We start from the raw sequence: 26,530 nt of genomic DNA on the forward strand, positions 1-26,530 counted from the left end.
AATTTTACCACATATCTACAGACTAATAAAGTTTGGGAGGTGGTAAAATGCCACTCAAAGTCCTATATTTGACTCAACTACAATCATGACACTATTGAGGTATGAAAATGAACACTTGCTTGAGACCAAGAAAAATCTTTCAATAAAATGTGAATTCTGAGCTTATCACCATCAAGTTTAGTGGACATGTAGGAAATCTGGCTTCTTTTGAATTTCCTTGAAATGGCTAATGAGTCATATTTATTAAATTGGGGAAATCTTTAAAAGCTTTAATTTCATATAAAATTAAATAATTCGTTAGATGGCTAATGAACCACAAACTTCAAAATAAGTTATTTTCAGCAACAGTGTCCCTCAGATATTAGTAAATAATTGAAATTTTCTGAGTTTTCATTTCTATGGTGCTAAAATGTTAGCAACTGTAAGACCTTGAGCTAAATCAACTAACACTTCGGTTGCTTCAGTGTTTAGTTACCTCTGTTTATCTCCACAGGGTCAACATAGGACATACTCCATAACAGAGCATGCGTGTTTGGGGGACAGAGTCAGGAGATAACAGGAAAGGATGTGTGTTGAAATTACTATGAGATATAACTTCACAATTTGGCTAGTAGCAGCCAAATTATAAAGATGAGGCTCAGGAATCTGTGTTGCACTGTACAGATAAGGGAGAATTCTTGCAGGGTTTTAAAACTCTAATGGTTTTTAAGGGGACGACTTGGTGTTACCCATTAGAGAATGAAATAAAGGTGAGTGATTACAGGAGAGCAAGAATCAATAGAGAGGATGTTTTTGTAGAATAGGCGCAAGCTAATGATAGCTCAAGCAAGGTGATGTCAGTGGGATTCAGAGGAAAAAGCACTGAGAACAAAGGGATCCAGTGCACCTTGTTGACACACAGGACTAATAGAAAGTGGCCATGACTACTCTGAGTTTGTGTTGGGGGAGGAGATTACATTTCCATTAGTTCAAATGGAAAGTGTATAGGGAACAGAGAAACATCAATTTGGTTTTGGAGACTTGATTTGAAGCATAAGCAGATATGAAAGAAAATACATTGTACAGAGCAGAAAACACAAGCCTGGATGATGAGAAGCCAGGGACACATCCATTCTAATTTGAAACAAAACATTACTTTAAAAAATAAACATAGAGTGTTAAGATAAGATTTCAAGTTGGGCATTACAATAGAAAAATAAGGTCCTAGTCATTTGTATGTATTGCTGGTTGTGTTTTTAATTTATTCTCAGGCGAACTTCATTTAATAATGTCTCTTTTATGTCTGTGCATTGCTGAAACACTGTAATCCAGATCCTCTGATTTGACAGAGCTTAGCTCCTTTTTATGTAGGAAGCTATTATCAAGACACTTAAAGTGTTCTTTGGTTGCAGTGATCACGATTTTAAAGGAGAGGCAATAGTAGAAATATCCTAAGACCTAACTCACTTAGCAGAGCAAATCAGTGGTAAGATCTAAAACAGTGAACTAAGTTTATTATCAAAAGATAAGCTTTACTGTGTAAATAAATGTATACTCAAACATTAGTGAGCTGAACAGATCAAATTCATTTGATTTACTATGGAGAAAACAGGAGTGACATTATTAATAAGCCAGTATTTCCTGAGCTCCTGTACTAGGTTTATAAGAATTCAAGGACTCAAAAATATCATATATGGGTGGGGAGACTGTCCAGTTGGTAAAGTTCTTCACACACACACACACACACACACACACACACACACACACACACAGAGTCTTTAATTTGGCTCCTAAAACCCACATTAAAAAGCCAAGTATGGTGCTGTATACTCACAGTCCTGACAGTAGAGAAGCAGAGACAGGCAGATCTCTGAGACTGGCTGGTCAGCTCAGCAAGTTCCAATCCAAAGAGAGACTGTTTCAAATAGCAAGCCGATGCTTGGTATGTTGGCACATGTCTTTAATATCAATGATAGAGAGGCAGAGGCAGTCTGATCTTTCTGAATTTGAGAGCAACATCTTCTCCACAGTAAGTTAGAGACCAGCCAGGGTTACATAGTGAAACTTGGTCTAAATGAAAGAAGGGGTTAGTTTTTCCCATGCTTCAGTACAATGCATGCTGGTAGCACTAAATAGACTTAATGAGTACTGAAAGAGAGTGAGGAAGAGAGAGAGACAGGAAGACAGAGAGACAGCGGAAGCACATAAAGGTGGTAGGGAGGATATGGGAAGAATTGAAGGTGAAGGAATACATGGAGGGACTTGATCAAGCACATTATATGCATGTATGAATGTTAAAATATTTTAAGCTTGACAGCTCCTGAAGAATCTCAGCTGCGGTTGTTCTCTGACCTATATGCATACACAAATAAACACATGAGCACACACACACACACACACACACACACACACACACACACACACACACATAAAACCTAAAACTTAATACTAATTGTATAGAAATGACATCAGGAACTGTTACAATATGCAAAGCTTTGCAATCATTTGAGTGTTGCCTACATGTTTACAACTTTGCTTTACCATAGAATCATAATATTTAGGCCGTCCCCATCTCCCCAATTTAAACTCTTCAGGAAATTATATATGAAGCTCAGGGGAACATGTTTTCCAGGGTTTCATCGTGAGTTTTTACATATGATGCTGAGGGTGCAAACCCAGGCCTTACACAGTCAGACAAGCACTCTTAAGCTGATATATGCTTTCAGCCCTACTGTGTTAGGTCTCAAACATGTGTGGATATATTCTGGGATTCCGTGGTATTTCTTCTTTAATTGTGGTATATTGTAGTATCTTGAGAATATTATGGAGAAATCTGGGTTTCAAATCAAGGAAGGGAATGTAGCGCAGGAGGCTATCTTTTCATTCTGTGTATATGCAGTATCCCTGTTTTCTGTGCAGCTTTACCAAGATTGTAAAGTAACAGATACAAAGTTAAACAACAGTAAATTGTGGACATCAGGTGACCAGAACATTAGATCTTCAACTTGAATGTGAACATAAGTGACCCGGTCTTAATAGATGGAAAATAGCAACAGATTGTCATGGTTTTGTGGGGCAAGAGTTAATAATGGTTTAACATGCAAGAAATTAGTTTAAAGGAGAGGCGTAAGTGGAGAAGACAGACAAGCACTCATGCACCACACTTAAATGTTTCCAAGATTTGTTGAAACATATTATTTATAGATTTCGGTTTCTTAGTAAATCCCTAGAAGGAAAAATACAGAAAATAATCCTCATTTGCACATCATAGATAAACTGATTAAAACCAAAAATTGGGGGAAAAAATCTTGATAGGAACTAGTTAACTGGATTAAATGATGGGTTTTACATGCAGAGGACAGACTATGGAACACTGAATTTATAGTATTTGAAAAACAAAACTAATAACACTTGGCTTTAAAACAAAAGATAATGGTCTTCATGAGTAAAAGGGACAAGAAAGCTAAGTGATTTTGCCCATGACAGGGAGGATGGAGGCACAGCCTCTTCTGTTCCCCACAGCAGCCTGAGAAGTTTCTTTAATCTTTTAGGAAACTCAACTCAGATAAAACTGAACATTTGGTTTCAACAAAGAAAATTTCAGAATGAACCAGTATAAGGTAGAACTATAGTTTACTAAATGACATTTTAATACATAGTTTAATCACAAAGGCTTCTCAGGAAAACAGTAAGATGTACTCAGTGTAGGTATGTATAAATATAAACTGAGAAATTATATATTAACTTTAAATTATATATATTTAATGCTGTAATAGGTATATATATTTTAAATTTAAACGTTAAAGAAATTAATAATTAATAGAAAAATGTTATCTTCTACTTTGAGCAAGATCACGTCAAAACTTATCCATTTTCAATTATCAGCAAAGCAGATTCTTGGCACTGATGTAAATGCTGAACAATGTACAAGTGGTGAGTAAAAATGGGGCAGTCTCAATGTCTAACAGGCATAAATGGCTACATTATTAGCATAAGTTTTTAGGCAGTGTCCAATCATAAGTCTTCCCAGAGGATGAGTAATATTGGACTAGAGAATGCATTTAGAAAAAGAGTAGTAATTATTTGGGATGGTATTATTTTATTGATGTACTGAATACATTCCTTAAACTAGTCACTCTTCAAATATACTCTATTTCCTTTAATATAAACTATAAAGTATGTTTAATTATGTCTTTTCCTCCAACCATTTGAGAGCCAAATACAGACCAAAGAATTCACAATACTTTGCTATTGAATTAAAAAACATATGACAAGAAGAAATAGTCCCTAGTTAAAAATATTTAGCCTATTGACTCGTTCAAGAATGCCTTTATATAAACATAGCCATGTTATCCAAATTTCATTTATATTTTTATTGAAAAAATATTTGCATTCAATATATTATAATCATGCTTTCCCCTCCCCTAACTCTGCCCAGATCCCTCCCACATCCCCACCCACCCAACTCCATGCCCCGTTTCTCTTTCTCTTACACACACGCCAGAAAAGAAAACAAACAATCCAAGAAACACACACAGCATCCTGGACTACATAACAAGTTCAAGGCCAGTCTGGGCTGTCTTAAATCCTGACCCGTTTCCTATCCAGAATGAATCACTTCAATGGAAAAAATAAGGTGAACAAGTTTCACATAAAAATTGTTTAGATTAAGTTTTCATTTTGTAGCTATTTAATGTTATGAAAGTGATTAAGTTTTATTTCTAAATGAGATCACCAACACATCTGACATATCCCTAGAATGCATGAGTCACAACTGAGTTAAATTAATTTGCAATAAGAGTGGGGTCTTTTCTTTGTCTGTAACAAATTGGATGAGCCCATTACATTGATCAAATTTATTTTTCTTTGATATTCCTGATTTACCCAATTTTATCCTTGGTTATATGTATCAAGATATTTTATATTCTTAGGCATTCACTTACATGCAATTCAACCCAGAAGCAATTAAAAATAGAGATAAAATGGTTTTAGCAGCAAAGTAGGTACTTTCCAAGCACCTTCTGAAGAATGGTGTTCAGCAACAAGCTTTTTTCTCTCTAAATCTTCATTGTGATAGTGCATTAAAGTTTCATCTACAACGTTTGTGTTTTGTTTATGGTCCATTGAGAAAATAAATGCTCCTTGGAATAAGAGAATGCTGGCATAATGCCATTGAGAGATGGGAGCCACCATAATATGTATTTAATAAATTGCTTTTGTAAGGTAGAACTACAGCTACTTAAAATGGCAAGTTTTGTTTTTCATTGTAATACTAGGAAACAAAAACATATAACCACATACACCTGTATTTAAGTTACATTCTCCTCCTGAACACATATAACCCTGTCCCAGGAGAATACTGGAAAGGCAAGTAGCAAGCCTCCTGAAGGTGTTAGCTGGGGAGATCAATGGAGCCGAGACCATTACAGACCAGGCTACCAGACACCAACAACTGACCTGTGAGGCTCTGCCAAGGGATAGAAATCATCATTAAGACAGAAGAGCCTAGATGGGTAATGGAACATTGACCTCTTACCTGAGATTTCCCTTTGTATGGTTTCAGTTAGCTTAAGTCTGTCATGACTGTAAAATTCCAGAAACCAACTGTTCACGAGGTTTAGTTGCATCCCATGTAAAGTAGCTTAACAAAACATTGTACCATCTAACTCTATCCTGCCTGGAATATGAAATATCCTGCTGTATCAATGCTGTGCATACACACTTGTCAATCACTTAGTAGCCCTCTTAAGTTCTGGTTCATCTTTCAAATAATGTGTATTTTACTTTATAATGTCCTCAAATTATAAGAATAGACTGCCAATTTCGATATGCCAAAGAGAGGTCCTAAAATATGTCCTGTAAGGGAAAAAGAGAAAGTTGGTTATAAGTCTGTAATGTACAGGAATAAAAGCATTATATATATATATATATATATGGCTCAGAACACTTCAGTTTCACATATCTATTAGGGATCTAGGAAGGTGACCTCAAGAATAATAAGGGAACGTTCTGCTCCCTTGGAATTAGCTGCCTAACAGCTGACTAGACCACACCTCTTGGAAGAATTTTTCAGACAAATATATATTAACATATATACAAATGCATCTTGAAGTTACTCATAAGGAAACAGAGGGGATACCCTTGCTGCTTATTAACACAATATCCACAGATGTGCTCCACAGTTATGAGTGCTTATAGCATGATCCTCACACTCCAGTCAGGGGTCAGAATGTGATGCTTAATGACTGATGAATTCCGTAATGAGGTATCTTAACAAATAAGAGAATAGCTGAAGGTTGCTGAACATTTTGGGAGTCAAAAAGAAATCAAAACATCTGTTGGCAGAGGGCAGACTGCTGTGACACAATCTTTTTGTACACTGTGATTATTTGTTGCTTTCATTGGTTTAATGAAAGGCTTAATGTCCAATAGCTAGGCATGTAGAGGTAAGGCAGGAATTGTGGACAAAAAGAAAGGGTGAAGAAGGGCAGGGTCACCAGCCAGACACAAAAGAAGCAAGAGATGAACATGCTATGCTGAGAAAAGGTACCACCACCTGGTAGAGTGTAGATAAGAAATATTAGTTAATTTCAGTTGTAAGATCTCGTTGGTGACAATCCTAAGCTATTGGCCAATCATTTATAATCAATAATAAGTCTCTGTATGGTTATTTGGGAGCTGGCTGGTGAACAGAGCTGACTCACAGGACAGAAAACCTCTACCTACTGTAGACAGTGATTTTTTTTATAATACAGAAGGGCAATGTGAGTGTTTAGAAATATGCTAGGAGCCCAACTTGGCCTCAAAATTTTGTAGATCATGCACATGGACAGAAGTCCTATGAATATTAAACCACACTTCAGTTGACTTATTTCCTTGGTTTATGTTGGGCTGTTAATGCACTTTTCATTTTTGAAATCTAACCAGCAGCTTGGAAGAGCAAAATTTGTGCTATAGTCTATACTCAGGCCACATGAGAGCTCCTAACTCACAAAGCAGTCATGTGTTTACAGTTTTTAATGCTTCTGAATTCATCTTCCTATCATGTGAGTCTGAAATACTCCAAAACCAATAATTATGTATGCCTACAAGTGATTAACATTTCATAGAGAATAATTACCACTATACATGGTCTATAACACACCTACTGTGTAGCAACACATACTAAGTAAGTAGGCATATCACCAAGCTTTCCCCTGGCATATAATAAACAAAGAAGTCTCATAGTAACTATAGCCTGTTCTCCAAAAATAAAAAAAATATATAGAAGCTATTTATTTTTTCTGTTAAATATGACCAGAAATAATGATATTCATGAACATTGTTCATGACCACATTAAAAATATTCCCTGGGGACTGAAGGTATGGCTCAGCAGTTAGAGAACATGCTGTTCTTCCAGAGGACCCAAGTTCAGTTCCCAACACTCATGCTGGGCAGCTCACAACCATGTGTGGCTTGTTCGGGCATCCACGTACATGTGCCATACACACACACACACACATACACACACATACATACATACATATATACATACATACATACATATATACACAAATAAAAATATTTTCTCCATTAAAATCTCCATTGCACATGTAGAAAAAAGAGAATTGTCATATTCCTTATAAGTCAAGCCCACAACGATGCCTACTTCAACCCACTTCAAGGCTTGGTAAAGATTTCTGAAAAGCAAATGAAAGTCTGAAATAATTTTTAAAATGCAAAGTATCATTGTTCTGCTTTAAATTTGCAAGCCCTCCTCTTCATTACCCATTTTGAGATACTTTGTTCCCTTGGGTCCCCATTTTCTCACTGAATCCTAGTGTCAACTTCTTAAACCAGGGCTTTGCCTTCATGTCCGTCCTCATTCTTCCTGTCACACTTCATTGGTAGATGAGCCTGCTCATCCTTCTAAAGTGTTCGCTACTTCCACTCGATTTTTTACCCACTAAAATCATGCAAGGAGTAGTAACTTATGCCCTTGCCCGCAAATTCCCGTGAGTTTACAGAGCAAACAACAACAACAAAAAAAAAAAGATGGTTGAGAACAATAAGAAACTATAATTTTCCAAATTTATTTTCCATGCAGCAAAATTTAGTAAATATTTGCAATCACATGAAACTTGTTCTTCTGATTTTATTTTTTGAGGTTATAGCATAATTATATTATTTTTCTCTTCCCCTTTCCCTCTCCAAACCCTCCCCTATACCCATCCTTGCTCTCTTTCAAATCCATGCCCTTTTTTCCATTAATTGTTGTTATATGTATAAATGTATGAACATGTATATGCCTAAATACAACCTGCTCAGTCTATGTAGTGTCGCTTGAGAGTGTTTTCAGAGCTGGCCATTTGGTAATGGATAACCAATAGTGTGCTCTTCCCTGGGGAAGACTGCTTCTCTCCTCCTTCCTGTAACTCAGACCCCTCTTTCCCATCTTTCCCTGATTTCTCTTCTACTGCCATCCCCAAGCCATTCTCCCACTTGCCATTTCCTCTCTTTGGATTAATGGAAATTCAGTTTGCTGCTAAAGTTTTGTATCTGCGCCTGAATAGAAATAGCCAAATGTGCTTTTCCTGAGAACTTTCACAATTATAAAACTTGATGACCATGTGAGCATGGAGCATACCCAAAGAATTATCAGGTGAAACATGCTCCTTTGGCCATGTAGGAGCCAGGTCTTAACTGGCAAACATGGAACACAGAAGGTTGACAGGATTTGAACAGGAAACCGACATCACCAGGTGAAAAGAGAAACTGCATTTTGTGATGAATCATAACACCCAAAATAATGCAGTCTGCCATCTCCAGTCAGTCAGCACGTACATTTTAATGTAAGCTGATGGAGAATAGTTCCCATGTACTTAAATTCCTCATCTACTTCAAAACCTAGCACAGCTCTCTGTATATGCCAGACATTAAAAGGGTTTGAATGAAACACAATTCTGAAATTGGTGAACTGCTCCAAACACATTGACTAAAATTGTTTGAAATTGCTATCTAGGTAATTTAAAAATGCAAATAAGTGTGGAAGTACACACACAAAAGAAATAAAATTATATAAATCCATAAAACGGGAGCTATATGCTGATACAGAAAGAAGATTATACACAAGCATACATACAGTAAAATGAATTTCCAATTCCAGTTCATAGAAAACAAAAATAATATTTTCCGGCTTTCAGTAACCTGTCTTCTAGGAATTGGTTATGATGAATAAGGAACCTCTGTGTGTGTGTGTAATTAATATGTATGGTGAGGTATCGACTTGTGTGTGCTTATATAGGTTGTTATCTTACCTATGCTTCCCTGTCTCTCACGTGTTAATACTATTTGCCTTCTCAGCCACCTCCTCTGCAAAGATGCTCTGTAAATAAATGAGGTAATGCTTGGGAAATCTTTGCAGCTTGGGACTGAAAACCACCTCAGACTATAAGATGTACTTGCTATTCCATGTTCAAACCTGGCGTGTTCTTGCCTCTCTTTTAAATGGAAATTGCATTGTTTGAGTTCTTGGGTTCGTGTCAAAATCTGGGTCAATATAAAAGGATGATTATTTTTAATTTTAATACAGGCTCTGTTTCAAACTCCTGAACGCTAGGGTAGAAAATTGTAGGAAATAAACAAAGCACATAAATCAAGCTTTGAAGGAGAAAAATCTTTATCTGGAAGGATTTTCTTTCTTTCTTTTTTCTTTTTCTTTCTTTCTTTTTTTTTTTTTTTTCAATGACGAGTATAAACACTGTATTTCCCAAGAGAAATATTTGGGTCCAAAGAAGAGGCTAGTGTCACACAGTGTGAGTGTGTGCGCGCGCGGGGGTGTGCACGCGGGTGTGTGTATGTGTGTGTGTGTGTGTATGTGTGTGTGTGTGTGTGTGTGCTGTGCGTGCGCGTCCGTGGAGAGGGGCGGGGGAGGCGGATGAGGAGGATGAGATCATAGCTTCAGGATCCTCAGGAAACCCTGGTACAGGCAGCAGCCAGCCTCCGCTGTGCCCACATGACCCACAACTCTGGCAGCGGACCCGGCACTTCCAACATTACTAAATAATCAGAGAGCGGCTCCCACTCTGGGCCCACACCTCCCTGCAGACGATGGACACCTTCTAAGAGTTTGGCGAGTGGGTGACCCAGGCGCCCGTCCATTGCAAGGTGTGTGTGCACGGTGACGGGCTTCCTTGACGGCTTGGGGTGGAGAAAAGCTTGGGGGTCCAGAAAGTCGGGGTGCGAGGCTAGGAGTGGGCTTAGGGTCTTGGCTGTGGCGCTGTCCCTCCCTCACCCGGAGCCGGGGAGCCCGGGAGGCGCCAGGACGCGCAGCCGCCTCTGCGCAGGGACCCGGCGCCCTAGCAAGGGCAGACGCCGGGCAAAGTCTGGAGCCTCGGCGGCGGGGAAGGGCTGCGCCCCAGCGCCCACTCGCGGGGTTCCCACCTGTGCATCCGCGCCCTGCGTGTGCGGGGTATCGGGACTGCAGCAGGCATCTCCCAGGGCGGCGGGGCGGCGCCTTGGGCCCGCGGGGCGGCGGCGGCTGCAGTGGGATGCGCGTGGCAGATGGATCCCCGCGCTGCAGCCCACCCGAGGCCAGGGCTGCCCACGGTTCCCCGCGCCTCGCTGAGGGATGAGGTGTTCCGTCGGGATCTGCCCACGGGGTCGCTGTCGTGGGCTGTGATGCGGGGAGGCGGCGTGGCCAACCCCCGCCCGGGATGGCACTGAGGCTGGGAAAGTCTGGCGGGGAGTGGGGGAGGCCGGGGTTGACCGGGAAACCCGCGAGCCGGTCTCTCCCGCGGCAGCGTGGGGCGGGCTTTGCAGTGCGGCGCGGGGCCGCGCGGAGCGCTAAGCACGAGTGGACAGTAGAGACTGCGGGGCTCCCACCTGCCTCAGCCTTCCTAGCCTGTTGCCCACTTTAGAGTTCTGGGCTGGACAGAGAACAGCTGGAAGGTTCGTTCTGGTACCCCAAGCTGAAGGTAGGGAGAGGACTCTGTCAGCTGCCCAAAGCCAAACAAGAGGAGGCTGGCAAAGGCATGCTGGGACGCGGTATTATTAGGGCCTGACCTTATAATTTTGCTCTTGGACAGCCTTGGGACATTGTGGCTTTGGGAAGATAAAGATGGAACTTGAGGCCGGGTGTGGGATGTATACTAGTAATGGAGCATAGCCCCAATGGTTTATTCTTGCTCCAAAACAGCTTTTGAGTTGAGGTTTGCATTAAAGGCTTCCTTTTACCCCTCATCACTACTAGTGTTTATTGTGGTTTTGTGTCTTTTTGACAGAAACACTTCATATTGTTGAAGTGTATGTAGTTATCATTATTATTATTATTATTATTATTATTATTTAATTTGCTTATTTCAATGTCTCCACATCTTAAACAGTTGGTGTTGTTTAGTTTACTACTTTTCTTAATTTTTTGACTGGCGTAAGAGGTAGGCTGTATTACAGTAACCACCTTTTTTCACAAAAGATGTCCAAGCAAAACAGCTTCCCCAGAGTTGCATCATCATTACCTGTCAGCGCCCATTTTAGCTTTAGATCAGTGACTTCTTGAAGATGAACCCCTCTGTCGGGTACATTAAGGACAACTAATTCTTCTTTATAATTTTAATGCCGTGATTATAGCAAGTATCCATTGCATTACATAGTTAACTTTTGACACAGTTCACCAAGTTTCATGGAATCATTATAGATCAATGCAGCATGTAACAACAATATTAAAATTCAGTAGTTAAGATTTATCATCAACATGACTATCATCAAGTAGGTGGCTTAAGTTGTGTTTGTTTACAATTAAGGAGAAGCCTCCTGGGCCATCAGTCTATTTGTTTAAAGAATAGATTTTCTGTACTTGATTTTCTTGTTCATGATTTTCTTCAGAATACATTTTCATCTTGCAGAATTTTTAATAAGTTCCATTATCTTTAATGCAATCAATCTGACAGGGGTTTGGGCACCCATGTAAAAGGGTTATGCAATTCTCTTTCAACTGCCACTGATAAAAAGAGAGGCTGTATTTTAAGGGCATTTGTGTATAACTGGTCTTTTAGCCAGTTGTCTGTACTGTCTACATAATTATGTAAAAATGAAGATGGAAACCAAGTTTTCTCATTAGTTCTAAATCCACACACTTTTAAGCACATCCACTTGTTTGAAATGAACCATGATGAAAAGAAAGGTTTCTGTGGGCTCAACCCCAGCTTCATGTGTTTAGAGAATTACTCCTCATTTGAGCTTATCATTATCATAGAGTTTTTATAAAGATACACTTTTGGGGACAGATGTCTCTCTTAAGTCTTCATCTGTTATTTTTAAAGTCAATGTAATTGCTTCTTCACATAACAAGATTCCAGCTTATTTTGACATTCATGGATTGCCTCTCATTCTTGCCTTTCACTTGAATTAAATTCAGTTTGCATAATTTTAAACTCACACTTTCAAATTTATAACTATAGACCCTAAAATCCAACTGAATTATATGATCATGGAAACAAGATCTGTAGACATGAGACATAACCCAGCTCTCCAGTGGGTATCACTCCTGCCCTTGCACACCCTTGGATTATGTCTATATGTTTATTTGTGAACACTGGAACACAACATTGTGGTCAGAACATTGCATGCTGTCAAGAGCAAATGTTGTGATGTTGAAATTGAATTTTCTTTTTTTTTTTTCATTTTATTGTAATTTTTTTTCTCACACAATGTATCTTGATTATGGTTGCCCTTCTGTGTTCCCTCCCTGTTCCCCCAACTCCCCTCCCATCCAGATCTACCCCCACTTCCGCCTCTTATTAGAAAACAAACAGGCCTCTAAGGGATAATAACAAAATAAGATAAAACAAAAACTAACTCACCAGAATGGGATGAAGCAAGCAAACAGAAGGAAAGGAGCCCAAGAAAAGGCACAAGAAACAGATGTAGATGCAGAGACCACTTACTTGTCCGCACCTTAGGAATTCCCTAAAAACACTGAACTAAAGCCATAAAAGATGCACAATGAACCTGGCAGGGAGGAAAAGAGAACAAAATAAATACATAAATAAAATATAAACCAAAAATAAAATATTTTTTTCAAAAGTCCTGACACAACATTAGAGATTTTCAAAATCTTTATCTGAAAGGCTGCTTGTTATGAAGGTATAAGTCCCCTGATGCTTATCAGTGTCTTTTCCTAACTGATTCAAAATGTTCCAGCTTTCTAGCTACTCAAACTTATTTTAGAGACTACATTCTCTTGCTACTTTTATCTCATGTGGGGTTCTGACCTGACTTTCCAGTCACTGTCCCATCCCTCTGGTTTGGGAAGATTTGGAACTGCCTCTGCCTGGGGAGCAGAGTGCCCTCCTTGCCTGGTGCTGGGTAGGGACCAAGGAATGACCACTGAACATTGGGAGGAGCAGGTTGACATGTGAGCACTGGCCCATCAAAGATACAGCTTTAACAAGATCATTAGAAAAAATGATCTTGTTAAATAAATTATTGTCTTCAAGTTCAGATGTTTACTGAATGGCAGTGTGTGTTAGAGGATTCCTGGATAGGTTTTGGAAGTTGAAACAGGAAATGAAAAGTGACAGTGTTTGTAGAGGAGTGGCTGCCAAGTGTTGATCAAGTCCAGTTTTCTTCCTTCCGTAGTGCTTGCTGAGCAACTTTCTGAATCATTTTTCTGAGTCAGAGACACAAGTCTCCCTTTGGTTATCGTTATCATTTGACCTTTCCCTCATTCTCTCCGGTGGACACGGTGGAGGAAGGCAGACGCCTTCTGTTGCTCTTCAAAGCATGTGGAGAAACTGCTCCCTTCATTGGGTTGTTACCCCATCCCCAAAAAGCTATGTAGGTTTAATCAACAACAGTTATTTCCTTTCCTTGCAGAAACAGGTGCTCTCAAACTAAATGGTGGTTTTCTCTTTTGGTTGTGGTTAAGGTCACAAAATGTCTCAAATAGGATTGTAATTGATTCATCACTTAGCCCCTAAGATTTGCTGAAATGGCCAAGGGCAGCAAAGAGGAAGAGAGAGAGACAGATGGGGGGGTTGTGTTAAAGGAAACACAATACTGACATTTCTTAAACATTTTCTATGAGATGAATATTATCCTATGGGCTCTCTGTAAATTAATTGATGTTCACATCACAAAGTAGCCATATAATGTGTGCATTTATTGTAATTATCTATCTTTATATAAAGAAGGGAAGTTGAGGGATAAGAACAATAGTCATGACCAGTCAATGAGTTAGACATGAGCTTCACATTTGAGTTCTGAGGTTCCAGGGTCCATTTTCATCAGTATTGGAAAACATGACTCCTCCTAAATTTTTCCTTCAATTGTTTCCTTTAATAAAATTTGATAGAAAGAAAACAATGCTTTTTTGTATCAACACATTTTGCCTCACATTTAAAATTTAAACAGTTAAATATGTACAAAACAGTATATATGAATGAAATGAATGAATGAATGAGTGTGTGTGTGTGTGTGTGTGTGTGTGTGTGTGTGTGTGTATGTATGTGTGTGTGAATACCTGGATAAGAAGGGGTGAGGGCCAGATTGTGAGAAATTTCCCACTTTATATTATGTGTATATTTAAATTTAAAACATGATCATTTGAATATTGGAAACACCAATATTCTCAATATAATAGTGTGACATTTAGCATTTCCAATTATTTGGGAAATATCTACAATAGCTAGAGCTTCTATGACTAGGAATAAACTCAGACTTCACCATCACCTACACCATTTTCCCCAATGTCTGTGTAGACTGAACGCTGCAAAGAGACTATAGAGTACAACATAAAACTTCCATTAAATTATCTTGATACAATGAAAATGACCTTGCTAACTTTTACATTGAGACCTTTTGACATAAATCAATGTAACTGTTGTGGTTAAAAAGTAGAGGAAATTGAGCAATTTTGAATATTAAGCAAATAATGTTAACCTAATTCTGTGGAACATATCATTAACAAAGAAATGATAATTGGCTAAACATGGTAATGCAATCAAAGGTCTTTGCTTAGCATCCAATAATAAGAGCAATTGATAATGACTTACATCAAGCATGAGTTCATGCATGCTGAATGTGTGCAGTATTTGTGTCTCTTCTTTGAAGTTCTTGGAAATGCTTAAAGTGGTAGTTTATTTTCAGTGATGTATGTATTCCTTGGAAGCATGTGATACATTATCACTTTCTGTTTTCTCCTTATACGAAGCCTGGTATCATAGAGTAACTGTGGCTCTCATTTATTTGTAATAGGTACATTTACCATAAGCAATTTATTCACTGTAGGTAAAAACACACAAGACTTGATTTTTCATTGGACGTGTTTGTAGTTTGTACGTCTTAGAGTCAGCAACGCTGCAGCTAACACTGATGAATAGTACAGTATATGGAATTTGCAGCTTAATGCTACAGTGCAGTGTTCTATTGTAGGCTTTTCTGTATCAGTTGTAAAATAATTAGCACAACTATGCTGTAGTAATAACCACAAAATATCAGTGATTGAAAATGACACAGACTTATTTTTGCTAATATTAGAATCCATTGTGATCAATGAGAAATTCTATTCTCCATCGTCCTCATTCAAGTATACAAACTTATAAATCCCTGAATATTGTTGTCTTTAATGGTGGCACATGAAGACCATGTTTAAATGCTTGCAAATTGGTAGTCTTCCACCAGAAAGTGACACTGAACAATTCCTATATTTTGTTGGTCAAAAAAGGTTATGTGACCATATCTAACCCCCCTCCAAAAAACCAGAAGAAAAACACAATTCAATCATATCCTTGTTATAACAAAATAAAGTTTGAGTGGATATATCTAATGGTACCACACAAAATTAGTGAGTTCCCTTCATCTAATGTCATGTTATTTAATGCAAAGGTAGACTTATTAGTATCTATGTTTTAGAACTTAACAACTAGACTCCAGTGGTTCGCAACCTGAGAATCATGACCCTTTGGGGTGTCACATATCAGACATCCTGCATATTAGATATTTACATTGCAATTCATAACAGTAAAAACTACACTTATGAAGTAGCAATGAAATCATTTTATGGTTGGGGGTCACCACAACATAAAGAACTGTATTAAAGGATCTCAGCATTAGGATGTTTGAGAACCATTAGTTACTAGAGTACTTCTTATATAAAAACGTCCATGAAGAAGTAAAAGGTCAAGCAATTGTGAAGTGCATGCTGCCATTATTTTCCAGCAGGGGTGCCTTTTGTCAGGGAATAATGGTAGACGCTTAATTTTGTGTGAATGCATCAGATGACCTATCTGACAGCCATTGCAAAGACTGTACGGAATACAAAGCCTGTGTCTACTGAACTTCTTTGAATATACCAACGTTACATAGAAACCAAAACAACTATGTGTATATCTAGCTACTTCACCAAAATGGACAAAATTGTTGTGCTACCATGTATTAGTTATTAAAAGAAATGCATGTAAAATTTCAGTTCATTTTGTGACTGTACTCTTTGCTGACAGATATAACATGCATAGTTAGAATGTAAGCAACTCACATTTTAGCTTAAGCTTTTAGTATTAAGATAAATCAGCAATTAGAGTTGTAAGGAGTAATACAAAAAGAACCCATTACCCCATTGCCTATCGCCCTAATCTTTCAACATCTTGCCTCAACTTGCAAAACCATAACACTATTGCAGAAGAATTCTGACACTGATATAATGACAAACAGATTTCATCATCGTGTGGCTAACTCCTCTTGTGCCTCCATGGTCATAATAACTTTACTCCAAGCGAATAACTTATTTTCCATTTCTACAATTTTGCCATTTTGGGAAGGCAATATAAATAGAATTACACCAGATGGAACCTCAGGGTTTGCTTGTACACCCATCAATACATTTCTCTGAAGATTTGTGCAGACTGAATATGTCTCAAAAGCTTTCTAACTTTTATTGATAAGTAGTGTTTTGTGGCATGCACAGCAACATAGTTTGTTTAGGCATTCAACTTTCAAAAATACTGACTTTTTCTTGGTTTTTGGCTACTACAATAAAAACTACTGTGACTATCCAAATACATCCTTTGTCTGAATATAGGGATTTTTTGGGATTAAAAAATACCAGGTATTACTTGTATTTTTTCATTTGAAATTATTAAACTCTTCCAAGATTAATTTATACTGTTAATAGTAATGCATAAGGGATTGATTCTGCATCTTCACCAAGATTTGTTGTTATTGTTATATCTATTTTAGCCATTATATTAGGGAAGTAGTGATGTCTTATTGTGGTTCTCATTTTAATTTCCTTAATGCCTAATGTTATTGACTATGTTTTCATGTCTTTAAATCATTTAGATGGATTCTTCCCACTTTATTCTCAAGTTTCTTCAGCTACTCTGGTTCCTTGTTTTGACGTGAGAATTTCAGAATTCTTTGTCTGTATTGCTCCCCCTCCCCCCCTAAAAAATCTGACAATCTCCAGGTCACACATTACTGGAGAGCTAATGTCAATGGATAGTTGCTAGGAGATGGAGAATTATTCTTTTTAAAGATGGTGCCATTGATTGGTTTGCCATGCTTCAGTGGATGGTCACACCTCTATGCACATGTGGGCAACAGTAACTGAACTTTGTGGGTTACAGAAAAAAAAAGTCATGAAGTTCAGAGGCTGACATGTCAGAGGGAACATGGAGTGGGAAACTGGGGTTTGTATCATATTGCATTGCATATGTGCATGAAATTTGAAAAAATAAAGACAAAAGCCATGATAAACTAAAAAACAGTAATAGACAATCCTATTTATTAATCAAGTGTTTCTAGTTATGTAAAGAACACATTCCATTTCTTCATTGTTTCAGTCTTTCCTCATTGGTTTCTTTCTTTTCCATTTTCCTTTTTATTCTTTTCTCATATAATACATCCTGACTGCAATTTCCCTCACTTGGCTCCTCCCAGCCCCTTCTCCTCCTCCTCCTCCTCCTCCTCCTCCTCCTCCTCCTCCTCCTCCTCCTCCTCCTAGTCCCTCCCCACCTCCCCTCTCCCCCAGGTCCATTCCTCCTCCATTTCCCTTCAGAAAATAAAAGGCCTCCCAGGAATATTAATCAAATATAGCAAACAAGATACAATGAGACTTATAAAAAAGAAAAAACTCTATGTTCTTTTATTCCCATCACATTCATGACCAGTATCGGCCTGCATTATTCTCTTTGTGATTTCAGTCATTGGTATCGGTGTCAGGAGAACAATAGCTTCATAAATTAGATGGGATGCTCTTCCTTCTTTGATATTTTCTGAAAGAAAATATTTATAATTGCTATTCATTTTTTTTAATTAGTGCAATTCTCCATTGGAGCCAATTGAGCAAGAGAGGGTGTTCTTCTAACAGACTTAAAGTTACAAAATCAATCATTTTAATACTTACATGATGCTTATTGATGGCCAACTTGACAGGATCTTGAATCACTCAAGAAACACCCTTTACAGATCTGAACAGGATTATCTAGATTAGATTACCTGAGATGGGAGGATCCACCCTTGATTCATGAGGTACAATTCCATGGGCTAAGGTCCAGCACTGAGTTGGTAGGAGAAAGTCAGCCAAGCATAAGCATTCATATCTCTCTATTTCCTGATTGTGGATATAGTGTGGACAGCTTCCTTGAGCTCTTGACACAATGACTTCATGGTATGATGGACGACAGCCTCAAACTGTGCGCCAAAACAAACCCTTCATTCTTCAAGTTGCTTCTTGTCAGGTTTTTGATTGACAGCAGTGAGAAAATGCAACCTATATCATTATTCTAGGGCTGTCATAGGGAAACCGCTATAGACTGAGTGGCGTAATTACCACAAAAATCTTCATGCCAGGTGGTGGTAGTGCATGACTTTAATCCCAGCACTTGGGAGGTAGACACAGGCTGACCTCTGAGTTCAAGGCCAACCTGATCTACTACAGAGTGAGATCCAGGACAGCCAGAGATACACAGACAAACTCTGTCTTAGAGAGAGACGGGGGAGCAGGAATGGAGGGAGGAGGAAGACAGGGGAAGAAAGGAAAGGAAACAAAAGAAAACAGAAAGATCAAAGTTTAGGAGGCTGACACTCCAAGAAGACTAAGCTGTTGCCGTATTTTATTTGGTTGGTCTTGAGGTCTCTCACTTTGATTAGCACTGTTTCCTCACAAGATCATCTCCCCTATACACAAGCAGCCTGGGGTTCTCTTCATAAAGTCTCCTATTCTCATATGGACATGCATTACATTGCATTAGGATCTTCCATAACAACTAAATTTTAACTAAAACACCTCTTCAGAGGACCTATCTCTAGGTACTGTCATATTCTGAAATGCTTGGAGTTCAAGTATGGATGGAATAAGATGATCAATAAGGCAATATTATTCACAGTGCAATTCTAGTGCCCTTCATGCTGTGTTAGCTGTGGAAATTTAAATTACTGAGAAATTTGTCCACTTTATGTAATTTATCGAGTGTATTTATTTAGAATAATTTAGATCTTTCTAATAGTCTCTTGAGATCAGCAGTGATACCCTTTGTGTAATTCTAAATGTAGTTAATTTGTGTTTTCTCTTCTTTTAGCTTTATGAGAGGTTGTTCCAATTTTATTTATGTTGTAAAAGAACATACTACTTCATTTACTTTTCTCTGTTGTTTTTCAGTGTATTTGTGTTTCACTGATTTTTGCTTTTATAAAATTTTTCCATTTTCCTTTCCTTGAGTTTATATTGCTAGTGTTTTATAATTCTTGTGAGAAAAACACTAGTTATTAATTTTCATTTTTTCTATATCTCAATTATGTGCATTTAGTGCTGTAAATTTCTTGTTATTTCCTCTTTGACTTGTGTGTTGTTTAGAAGTGTCATTGCATTCCTGGGATTAGAGATTTCCTGATATTGTTCTGGTTTGGCTTTCTCATTTTATCCATGATGGTCAGAGGACACACTTTGTATGATGTCCATTCTTCTAATTTTGTTGATGCTTATATTTTATAATTTTTTATTAATTCTTGGCTGAGTATTCCTGGGTATAAGACTTGCCCTGGAATGTTAATCAATATACCAGGAATGAAACCATTAAAGAAAGCTGATATTCCATGTCCCAGAAGCCAGAAAATGCCAATAGTTCTTCTGAGGCCTGTTTTGTGTGTGAATGTGTAACAATTTGTGAATGTGAATGTTTGCAAAAAATACAGATTGGACTGTTTCTACTGGGGCATCAATTGACACATTAAATCACGTTGGTTGATTGTATTATTGTGATGTCTCTATTGAATTCTGTTAATTGTCTTACTGATGAAAAATGTGCAATACTAACAGTTATTTCTCCTTTAACTTGTATTGATTTGGATTTGTATATTTTGTAACTGTTATTTGGTACATACATGCTTATGGACTTAAACTTTCCTGATATATTGATACTTCACTCATTACATAACATTCTTTATTGTATCTTGTAATTTTGTTTTCCTAGATCTCTACTTTATTGATATTTATATATACTCTTTTTTACTTTACTTGATAATGTCACATTTCTTTTTCCATCTTCATACTTTGTACATTCTTAAGTTGTTATATACTATTTAGGGTCTTTATAGATAAACATGGTTGGGACATATTTTTTCATGTTGGCTAATCTATTCTTTTAGTTTGTTTATTGTGCCATTCATATTTACTATAAATATCCACCCATCAGTCTACTGTTTTAGCTTCTGTTTATTCTTTATTTTCTCAGGTGATTTTTATGCCATTCTACTGGTTATTGGGACACTTTAAGAATTTAATTTTTCTTTGTATACAGTGTTGAAAACACAGATTTTTATAGTCATTTCAGTGATTGTGCTAATCATTACATATTTATAGAAAATTCCAATGCCTATTGCCATGATTTTTTAGTTTGAATAAAGTATAGAAGAATCACATCCCTCTAAATCATATCTCATTTTTACTTAAATTAATGATTTTCTTTGCATATATTTAACACTTCAGACAATGTCACAGTGTATGCCTTAACTGTGAAATCTCATTTAGAAAGTTCGACAGCAAAATATCCATCTTATTTCACCATATTTTTGCTTGTCATGTTCTTTTAAATCATCATTTATGTTCTAAGATTCTGTATTTCTGTTTTGTTTGTTGTTTATATATGTGTGCACATGTGTCTGTACAGGTCAGAAGTTGATGTGTTTTCCTGGATTTCTGGAGAGTTCTCCACCTTATCTCCTTGCCTTTGGAGACAGGGTCTCTCACTAACAGTGCTCACAGATTAACCAGAGTGGCTTGCCAGCGAGCTCTAAGAATCCTACTGTCTCTTACAGATATACATGACCATGCCTGTATTTTTGTATAGCTGTTGGGGATCTGAAGTTGGGTCCTTAACTCTTCACTATCTTTTCAGTCCTCCCTTTTATTTGGAGAACTTCTTAGGCTTCTTTTTTTCCCCAAAGAGATTTACTGTGTTCCTAATTTTGAATACAGAGTTACAGAAGATTAGTAATTCTTTTCATTTCCCCTTTCCTTTTCCTCCCCCTAAACCTTCCCACAAACTCTTCCTTACTATTTCAAATCATGGCCTATTTTTTCATTAATTGTTGTTGCATGCATATATGTATATACATGTATATTTCTAAATATAACCTGCTCAGCCTGTATAATGTTACTTGTATGTATGTTTTCAGGGCTAATGGTTTGGGTGTGATCCTCCCTGGGGACGAATATTTCTCCCATTTCCAGCATTTCTTAGGTGCCTACAGTTCCTTGCATAAATCTAAGGCCTCCTAGTGACCTCTGTTGCCAAGTCTGTTATTGTCCTTGTTCAGCTCACAGACAGGATAATCATGTTGGTGACACTTTATATGTATAGTCTGATGATACTAGGAGACACAATCTCATGGTAGACTATATGATCTTCTAGCCTTTCAGTCTTTCCAAACCCCTCTTCCCAATGTTCCTTGAGTCGTAGCTGTGGAGTGTTTTTATAAATGTATCCATTGAGAGACTGGGCTCCACAACTCTGCATTTTGATTAGTTACAGTATTCTACAATGGTCTCTATATGTTGCAAAGATAAATTTCCTTGATGAGGGGTAAGGATTTCACTTATCTATGTATAAGAACAAATATTTAGATTGTAGTTAAGGGTATTGCTATTTTAGTAAAGTGGTGATTGTAAGTTCTTCTCCAACATCCATGATTTTATCCATCCTAGCTAGTTAGCTAGGTTTCCAGTACCAGGCACAATTTTCCTCCTGTTGAGTGGGTCTTAAATCCAATTAAAGAGTTCTTGGTTAATGCTAAGGTATGTATGCTACTATTATTATTGTTATTGTGACTAAGGCTATCCTCTGAGAGCAAGTCAAATCCTCTAGTGACAAAATAAAAATGTTTGCTTTCCTAAAAACAACTTGTTTTCTTGTCTGCCTTGAAGAATTTTTTGCTGGATGATGTTTTGAGTTAGTAATTCTCATTTCACAATACTTAAAAAGTGTTATGCCCTCCTTGTGCCTGAAAGGTTTTTGATGATGAATCTACCCCATCTTTGTTGGATTTTTCCTGCAGAAAAAGTATTACTATCCTCTTGCTTAAAAAGGGATCCTGGCTCCATTTTTCATAGATTGCACCCTGATGCCCCATGGAAAGTATTTCTTTACTTGGGATATGATATTCTGAGTCTGCTTCTTAAGTCTTGAGTTTTATGTCTTTTTTAAAATATGGAAAGTGTTCATCGATCAATTTTTAACTAGTTTTTCAATCCTATGCTGGATTCTTTCTTCCCCTCCATGTCTTTGAGGCGTGATTGTTAGATATGTTACCATTGTCCCATAGTGTGTTACTCGCTTGTGCCTGATGTAACAGTCAGGTACACACATGGTGCCTGACAATAGACTGGTTCAGTTTGGGCCAGTCAGAAAGCAGTGTTGCCAACTAAAGTCAGGCTGTTCGTAGGGTTTCTTCCTTCTGCAGGTTTTAGGGCATAGCCTGTTCCCTGCCCTGATCCTGAAGGTCACCTGTGTTCTTTAATTTGCACACACTTCTAGGGATCCCTTCAACCTGTAGCTGCTGTCATTATAGTGTCCATTCTCTTTTCACAGCCACGACTCCTCTACTTCCTTCTTTTACAGCCACTATGTTAAAAGCAGTAAGAGTAGTAAAGGTCTCTGTGAATGACCCAGACATTCTCCTTGGACAAGATCTGTAATTATATCTACAAAATTCTGAGACAACATGCAGCGTTTCTAGGGATTATAATCTACTATAAATCTCTGAACCATTATATGGCCCACTATATATTTCTTTATTTTGCCTTCTTCAGTCTCAATTCTCTTCATTATTTAAATTTGGTAATTTCTATAGTTCTATTTCTCAGCTCCAAAGTTCTTTCTCCTCATTTCCTTCTTGTTATTGAGCCAACCCACTGAATTTTATATTACTGTTATTGGTTTAGTGTTTTATCTTTTTTATTAATTTTACATCACAATTGCAGTCTTCCACTCCCTGCTCCCTCCTTCTCTCCACCTCCTATCAATGCACCTCTCCTCTATAATCACTGAGAAAGGGGTAGGCCTTCCATGGGCTACAGCAAAGCATGGCTATCAAGGTGCATTAAGACCAAGCACCTCCCCCCTGTATTTAGGTTGGGCAAGGCAATCCAGCATGAGGAACAGGTTCCTAAGAGTCAGCCAAAGCACCAGGGACAGCCCCTGCACCCATTGCCAGAATTTCCACATATGGACCAAGCTACACAACTGCCACATACATGCAGAGGGCCTAGTTGGTCCCATGCAGTCTCCATGGTTGTTGGGTCAGACTCTGTGAGCTCCCATGAGCCAGGCTAGTGGTTTCTGGGTTTTCCTGCAACGTTCCTGACCCCTCTGTTTCCTACAATCCCTCCTTCCTCTTCTCAGCTGGATTCTCTGAGCTAGGCTCAATGTTTAGTCTTAGGTCTCTGAATCGGCCTCCATCAGTTACTGGATGAAGGTCCTCTGCTGACAACCAGGATAGTCACCATCACACAGGATGGCCAGTTCAGGCTATGTATCCACTACTGACAGGAGTCTTAGCTGGACCATCCTTATAGACTCCTGGAAGTTTCCCTTGTATCACGCTTCTACCCAATTCCATGAAGACCCCCTTTCCAGTCATTTCTCTCAGCACTCTTGCCCTCTGCCCACCCCATAACCAGATCCCTCAAGTTCCCATGACCACCAAGTTCCAGTCCAACTAGGAGATCTCTTCTATTTCCCATTCCCAGGAGATCCATGCATCCTCCATTGACTAGGTAACAAGGTTTAGGTGTTTTGTTTTGCTTTTTCATTCTAAAATTTCTACTCTGTTCTTCTTTATATATTTTTGTCATAGCTGAATGTTTCATTTTTTATTTGCAATGAACATAGTTTTGATAGGATTAACTGTCAACTTGACAGAACCCAGAATGACCTGGAAAGAGTTGCAATAAAAGGCTGTCTACATTGGGTTGGTCTATGGGTATTTCTGTGCAGAATTTTCTTAACTAAGTTAATTGATATGGAAAGACCCAGACAAATGTGAGTGCACTAGTCCTTATGCAGTGAGTCTTGAACTGTATAAGAATGGAGAAATTGAACTGAACCACAAGCAAGAGAAGATGTCTGTTGATTGGCATCTTTTGATGTATGAAGCAACAGAAAATTTCAAGGAATTAGCTGTTTCTTTTACCTTATTGCTCTACAGCTAGCTAGCTTTCTTTTTTCTCCAACTTTCAAGGTCATTGTATGTCTGTTTTATGTGCAGTATGCATGGTTTTGAGTTGTATATAGTGAATATTTTAATTTAAAAACAGCAGAAGGTGACCTTGGCGGGTAGGAGCCAAGGGGCCCCAGAAAGTCAGTCACACTGGGTGGAGGTTTATTGGGTGGGAAGGGAGAGATGGGGGAGAGAAAGGGAACAAAGAGCAGGTAGCAGCAGGAAGAGAAGAGAGGGAAGGCAGGATCCCTCCTTTTATGAGGGGACATAGCATGTGTGCACAGAGAGTATGTTGTTAGAACCCTGAGTAGGCCAAAGTACTGCCTGTCTACTGGCGAGCACATGTGCTCAGGGATGATGACGCTTCCTACCAGGTCCTCAAGGGCAGGCTAGTGTAATGCGTGGATGTTAACAGGAAGAAGAACAAGAAAAAGCTTTGTTGGGGATTTAGCTCGGTGGTAGAGCACTTGCCTAGCAAGCACAAGGCCCTGGGTTCGATCCTCAGCTCAAAAAAAAAAAACAAAAAAAAAAAAAAAAACAAAAAAAAAAAAACTTTATTATCATGGCAGACATAATAATATGCATTTCTGCAAATGTAAACTGAAAATTGTCACTCTACATGACTAGGAAGATGAATCTCAAAAGAGTAACAGCTGGTCTATTCCCAGTTAACTAAAACGTCATATATCCCTGGGGCAAATGAATCTTTAGGTGCTGATGTTAGAAGGTTCACAGAGCAGGCCACCACTCTAAACTGAGAGACTACAAGAAAATACTCTTACCATGTCCCCCACCACCACCTTGTCAAGTCAGTGATCTTTCTTTCCTTGCAAAGCTGTATCTGCATGGTGTACTAAGTAATCCCGGAGATCTCAATTCCCATGGCTGCTTTCTCTCCCAACATCCTGGAAGCATGCTGTCCCAGGTTTTATTGTGTTCTCGTTTAGTATTCTCCATTTTCTGAAACATCATCCACCTGGGTGTGTGAGTTAGAAAAAAAAGTAGTGATTAGAAATCCATGTTCAAACTCAGAGGACCACCTTTTCACAAACATCCTCACTTGTTTCCTTTTATATAAAATTACATATTGAATAGATAGATAGATAGATAGATAGATAGATAGATAGATAGATAGGTAGGTAGATAGATGATAGATAGATGATAGATAGATAGATAGATAGATAGATAGATAGATAGATAGATGATAGACAGACAGATAGATGTTAGAAATTGTTGGGCCCCTCCTTGTTGGATTAAATAGAAAATATGGGCAAAGAATTTTCTGCTAGAATCCAGTAGGCTGACCAGTGACCACTGACAGTAACAAGATCACAGAAAATGATCTTGTGAAATTCTCCCCAGAGGCCATGAAAGTGACATTGTAGCTAGCCCTGGAGTTCTCATTGTATTAGAGCGCCCGGCCTCAGTCTGACCTGCAGAGAAGCACCAGTGCAAAGGAGGAATTCTGAGAATGCAAATGCAAAGGGATTATCCCTGGGGGTGGGGATGGGGGTGGGGAGAGAGGCTAGGGTCTGCTTTGTAGCTACCCCTCTAGGCAGCTTTCATGTCTTCACACTCTTCAGTCTACTCTTCCAACCACTGCAGACTGCACTAAAATTATGCTCTTAACGACTCTGCACTCATTAGGTTTGGAGAAATTTTATCCATTGAATTTAACATTACATGCTTTAATGATTAATGTGTTCTGAAGGAACTATAGTAAAGAAATTTAAAATGTTATCACCCAAAAACCATCTCTCTTGTTAAATACATATTAACTACTCGCATAATTATTTCCTATTCTCAAATCAAATCTATTCCATGTCTGATTTTTGCAGTTGACATCAGAAATAATGA

At 38.2% G+C, this 26,530-nt stretch overlaps 1 protein-coding gene across 15 annotated transcripts in view; it reads left to right on the forward strand.

Annotated features, from left to right (window-relative positions):
- The first annotated feature begins 9,875 nt into the window (after nt 1–9,875).
- Nucleotides 9,876–26,530, forward strand: part of Dtna (dystrobrevin alpha) — a 363,615-nt gene continuing 346,960 nt past the window's right edge. For 9 of the 15 annotated variants that reach the window (XM_036204653.1, XM_036204648.1, XM_036204655.1 and 6 more), the window contains exon 1: nt 9,898–10,126. The gene's annotated coding sequence lies outside the window, so the exon portion shown is untranslated. Of the gene's footprint in view, nt 10,127–26,530 lie in introns of all 15 variants that reach the window. The other 6 variants (XM_036204666.1, XM_036204669.1, XM_036204671.1 and 3 more) reach the window with 3 other exon arrangements.

The sequence above is a fragment of the Onychomys torridus genome, chromosome 13 (assembly GCF_903995425.1).
Source record: "Onychomys torridus chromosome 13, mOncTor1.1, whole genome shotgun sequence".
Classification (NCBI taxonomy): domain Eukaryota; kingdom Metazoa; phylum Chordata; class Mammalia; order Rodentia; family Cricetidae; genus Onychomys; species Onychomys torridus.